Raw genomic sequence first — 6,070 nt, forward strand, 5'->3', positions numbered from 1 at the left:
TGTGGATAACACCCAAATAATAACTGTCCGCCTCCAATCCATCTTCTGCACATCTCTCACACTCCTAAGTGCAAGCTGCACACCCATATTTGAGGATCCCACTGGTATCATACATTTCATTTGTTTTAAATGGAATTCATTTCTCTTCTAAAACTTGATCTTTATTCTGAACTTTTTTAGAAACTCATGCTTAAAATTTTTATTTTTATTTTTTTCTTTATTTCTTCTAAAAAAAAAGCAGTGTACTTGTGCAGAACGTGCAGGTTTGTTACCTATGTATACGTGTGCCATGGTGGTTTGGTGCACCTATTGACCCGTCCTCTAAGTTCCCTCCCCTCACCCCCGACAGACACTGGTGTGTGTTGTTCTGCTCTCTGTGTCCATGTGTTCTCATTGTTCAACTCCCACTTATGAGTGAGAACATGTGGTGTTTGGTTTTTTGTTCCTGTGTTAGTGTGCTGAGGATGATTGGCTTCCAACTTCATCCATGTCCCTGCAAAGGACATGATCTCATTCACTTTTATGACTGCATAGTATTCCATGGTGTCTATGTACCACATTTTCTTTAGCCAGTCTGTCATGGATGGGCATTTGGGTTGGTTCCAAGTCTTTGCTATTGTAAATAGTGCTGCATTAAACATACCTGTGCATGTGTCTTTAGAGTAGAATGATTTATATTCCTTTGGGTATATAATCATAATGGGATTGCTGGGTCAAATTATATTTCTGGTTCTAGATCCTTGAGGAATCACCACACTGTCTTCTACAATGGTTGAACTAATTTACATTCCCACCTACAGTGTAAAAGCATTCCTATTTCTCCACATCCTCTCCAGCATCTATTGTTTCTTGAATTTTTAATAATTGCCATTCTGACTGGTGTGAGATGGTATCTCATTGTGATTTTGATTTGCATTTCTCTGATGGTCAGTGATGTTGAGCTTTTTTCATATGTTTGTTGGCCACGTAAATATCTTATTCTGAGAAGTGTCTGTTCATACCCTTTGCCCACTTTTTTATGTTTTTTTTCTTGTAAATTTGTTTAAGTTACTTGTAGATACTGGGTATTAGAATTTTGTCACATGGGTAGATTGCAAAAATTATCTCCCATTCTGTAGGTTGCTTGTTCACCCTGATGATAGTTTCTTTTGCTGTGCAGAGCTCTTTAGTTTAATTAGATCCCATTTGTCAATTTTGGCTTTTGTTGCGGTTGCTTTTGGCATTTTCATCATGAAGTCTTTGCCCATGGCTATATCCTCAATGGTATTACCTAGGTTTTCTTTTAGGGCTTTTATGGTTTAGATTTTTACATTTAAGTCTTTAATCCATCTTGAGTTAATTTTTGTATAAGGTGTAAGGAAAGGGTCCAGTTTCTGTTTTCTGCATATGGCTAGCCAGTTTTCCCAGCACCATTTATTGAATAGGAGATCCTTTCCCCATTGCTTGTTTTTGTCAGGTTTGTTGAAGATCAGATGGTTGTTGATGTGTGATGTTATTTCTGAGGTCTCTGTTCTGTTCCATTGGTCTATATGTCTATTTTGCTACCAGTACCATACTGTTTTGGTTACTGTAGCCTTGTAGTACTGTTTGAAGTCAGCATGATGCCTCCAGATTTGTTCTGTTTGCTTAGGATTGTCTTGGCTATAAGTGGTCTTCTTTGGTTCCATATGAAATTTAAAGTAGTTTTTTCTAATTCTGTGAAGAATGTCAATGGTAGTTTTATGGGAATAGCATTAAATCTATAACTTACTTTGGGCAGTATGGCCATTTTCACGATATTGATTCTTCCTATCCATGTTCCATTTGTTTGTGTCCTCTCTTATTTCCTTGAGTAGTGGTTTGTAGTTCTCCTTGAAGAGGTCCTTCACATCCCTTGTTAGCTGTATTCCAAGATATTTTATTCTCTTTGTAGCAATTGTGTGCTTCCTTCCTCTCTGTGGATCATGCCAGCCTCCTAGTCAGTTCTGATGAGAGAACCTGGCTACCTTGGTTTCCGGTGAAGGAGTCACACACTTATTATGGTTCTTTCGATGGGAGCTTCCAAATACCACTGTTTCTGGTTGGCCTTCTTGGCCCTACCCCCTAAACTTCAGGAATATTTTAAACTAGTCTCTTTCATTCATCGCCAGTATCTTCATCCTATTTCTACTTGTGTTACTCCCACCATCATCCCCTATGTATGTTTACTATCTCATGATTTCCACTAAGACTGTTACCACCAGTTTCCCTGCCTCCCATTTCCCACCTACCAAATGTAGCTTCTGGAGCATACTCCTGATTGTATCGACTCCAAAAATGTTGAAAGGTTTCCTATTGCTCACTACTGAGTGATTCTCAACATAATGCTCATTTGCAATCAATCATGTATTTTGCACTAATAATAATTTGTTTAAAGTTTTAAAGGTATTTACTGTTTAAAAAATTTAGATGATCCAAGATTGGCTTACAGAAATGTCATTCTCACTTACTTGCATTCCAATATGTTGTTTTGAGTAGGGAAAAGAAGGTTAAAATATCCACTGACACATGGGGATTAGATATAACCTACTCATAGGAGTGTGTCACACATATGGATGTCCCTATCCATGAGTTTGAAACTTCAGTTTCAAACATTTCAGGGGCTGGGGAGAAAGCTAAGGATTATTTAACTGTTTTTGATCCACCTTCTTTGCATGTCTTATATGGTTGGCCTAGCAACTCACTTTGGAATATAGGAGAGGTCACACCTATTGTTTTAGGGAAATCAAAGTGAAACAAATAGAGGTTCATTTTAACACCTTCTTTCACTAAAAGCAGATCTATAAATTATGTGAGGATGTAAAATACTTTCTGGAATTCCCAAATCTCTGGCTATGGACAATATAAATTTCCCACTGAAGCAGTTGCCGGGGCACGTTTCCCCACTGACCCTAGTGTTTGGCTCTGAATGTGACATTCTTGTATTTCTTTACTCCCTGAGACTTCGGCTGTATCACTATGCAGAAATGAACTAAGTGCTATCCTTTGAAAGGTCTGTTTATAAAGTTGGCCCTTGGCTGGTGTCTGGGAACTTGGATTTCAGGAGGATTCCCACCATTCCCAGAACACATAAGAGTAGCTCACTATGGCTAAACTGTTTGTTCAAACAATTCATTTGTACTGAACATTTGCTTTTGTTCTGGGAGTCTGGAATTTTGATCTGTGACTGGTAGATATTATCTATGTTAAAATAAAAGCTTTAGAGGAATTAAATTTAGCAGAGTTTATTTGAGCAAAGAATGATATATGAATCAGGCAGTACCCTGAACCAGTAAAGGTTCAGAGAGCTCCACTCAGTAGTGTGAGCAGTGAGCTTTTATAGAACAGACACAGAAAAAAACAGAGAATTCATTTGATCAGATACAGCAAGCTATCCGCCTTATATGGGCATGTTGTGATGAGTTGGCAGGCTGTAATTCACTGAGCTTGGCTGCTGTGATTGGCTAAGATTCAGCTATTTGTTACAAGAATATACTCTCAAGTTAGGCTTTCAGTTTAAGTAGTAAATTAGGTTGCAGTTGGTACATAGGTACAGAGGTAGGATTGGGCCAAATTTAATTTAATTTAATGCCTATGTGACCAGCTCTCCATCAAAATTCTGGGTGCTAAGGTTTTAAAAAAGTTCCCTAGTTAGCAACATTTCACGTATGTTGTCACAGTTCACAGAGGAGGGGAATTAAATGCATCTTATGCAACTCCACTGGGATAGGACTCTTGTAAGGTTGTACCTGTTTTTTCTTGAACTTTGCCCCATGTGCCGTTTCTTTTTGTTGATCTTGCCCTAAATCCTTCTGCTACAATAAACCGTAGCCACGAGTATGACTATACTGAATTATTAAACCTGGGAGTGGCCTTAGGGAGGCTCCACTCCCAACATAGTCACCATTGCCAGTTCTTTTGAGAATCATAGTGTTCTTGCTGAAATAATCTTAGAAATGTGTTTTGTTTTTTCAAATATTTAAAATTTACCTTTCATAAAATCATAATCTTAGCCAAGAAAAATTAAAGTGTTATAGGTTTCAAATCTCTGTGTCACTGTGTTTTCCTTCATAGCACAGAGGACCATCTCAATTATATTCCTTGAGTGCTTCTATGAGTAGTCACTTTTGGCCTTTTTCTATGTAGTGAATAATTTGGCTTTGCCCAAAGATAGGTTTGGCCTTTTCCTTAGGCTTCTGGGAGGTAATTTATGTCATGACCTCTTATGAGTCTCTTGGTTTGGGCAGGGACTGGTCACATCAGAAAGAACAACCATGTGATTTAAGGTAGGGTCTTTGGGACAGGTAGTATCAGTTGACCTGGAGGCTGAATTCAACCAGCAGGGCAATCAATCAATCAATCATGTCTATATAATGAAACTCCAATAAAAACTCTGGACACTGAGCTTGGATGAGCTTCTGTGGTTGGCAATATTTCTTGTGTACTGTCATACTCAATCCTGGGAGGGTCACCTGTTCTAGCCCCACAGAGGACAACAAAAGCTGCTTGCTAGGAACTCTCCCAGACTCTATGTATCTCTTGCTTTGGCTGATTTTGATCTGTGTTCTTTCCCTATAACAAACTGTATCTGTGAGTATAATAGCTTCCAGTAAGCTCTGTAAGTCCCTTTAGCAAATTATCAAATTTGAGGGTCATATGGGGAGCCCCCGAACTTATAGTTGATGTCAAAAGTAAAGGATGTTTTGAGGACCATGCCCTCAAACATCACAGTTTGGCTAGCTCTGAGTACCCCCTTTCCCCTTTCCTTGACTTTGTTTTGGTAATTGCCAGCTGCTGAGGCCAACTTCATCTACTTGCTATTTTGTGAATATTTCTTTATGTGTTCCACTTGTATTATAAGACAGGATAAAGGTGGGGCAGGGGCAGTTTGAAATGTGACCATAAGAAGCATGTGCACAATACTCATAAAAAACTAGCTACCAGAGGGTGGAGCCACGATGGCCAAATAGGAACAGCTCTGGTCTAAAGCTCCCAGCCTGAGCGACACAGAAGACAGGTGATTTCTTTTTTTTTTTTTTTTTTTTTTTTGAGACGGAGTCTCGCTCTGTCGCCCAGGCTGAAGTGCAGTGGCGCAGTCTCGGCTCACTGCAAGCTCCACCTCCCAGGTTCACGCCATTCTCCTGCCTCAGCCTCTCCGAGTAGCTGGGACTACAGGCGCCCACCACCACGCCCGGCTAATTTTTGGTATTTTTAGTAGAGACGGGGTTTCACTGTGGTCTCGATCTCCTGACCTCGTGATCCGCCCGCCTCGGCCTCCCAAAGTGCTGGGATTACAAGCGTGAGCCACCGCGCCCGGCAAGACAGGTGATTTCTGCATTTCTGTTTGAGGTACCGGTTTCATCTCACTAGGGAGTGCCAAACAGTGGGTGCAGGACAGTCGGTGAAGCGCACTGTGCACGAGCCGAAGCAGGGCGAGGCATTGCCTCACTCGGGAAGCACAAGGGGTCAGGGAGGTCCCTTTCCTAGTCAAAGAAAGGGGTAACAGACGGCACCTGGAATATCGGGTCAGTCCCACCCTAATACTGCGCTTTTCCAACGGGTCTGGAAAATGGCACACTAGGAGATTGTGTCCTGCACCTGGCTCCGAGGGTCTTATGCCCATGGAGTCTCGCTGATTGCTAGCACAGCAGTCTGAGATCAAGCTGCAAGGCGGCAGCGAGGCTGGGGGAGGGGTGCCCGCCATTGCCCAGGCTTGCTTAGGTAAACAAAGCAGCCAGGAAGCTCGAACTGGGTGGAGCCCACCACAGCTCAAGGAGGCCTGCCTGCCTCTGTAGGCATCACCTCTGGGGGCAGGGCACAGACAAACAAAAACTCAGCAGGAACCTCCACAGACTTAAATGTCCCTGTCTGACTGACAGCTTTGAAGAGAGTAGTAGTTCTCCCAGCACGCAGCTGGAGATCTGAGAACGGACAGACTGCTCCTAAAGTGGGTCCCTCACCCCTGAGCAGCCTACCTGGGAGGCACACCCCCAGTAGGGACAGACTGACACCTCACTCGGCCAGGTACTCCTCTGAGACAAAACTTCCAGAGGAACTATCAGACAGCTGAATT

Source organism: Hylobates moloch, unplaced genomic scaffold, assembly GCF_009828535.3.
Source record: "Hylobates moloch isolate HMO894 unplaced genomic scaffold, HMol_V3 SCAFFOLD_13, whole genome shotgun sequence".
In the NCBI taxonomy this organism is placed as follows: domain Eukaryota; kingdom Metazoa; phylum Chordata; class Mammalia; order Primates; family Hylobatidae; genus Hylobates; species Hylobates moloch.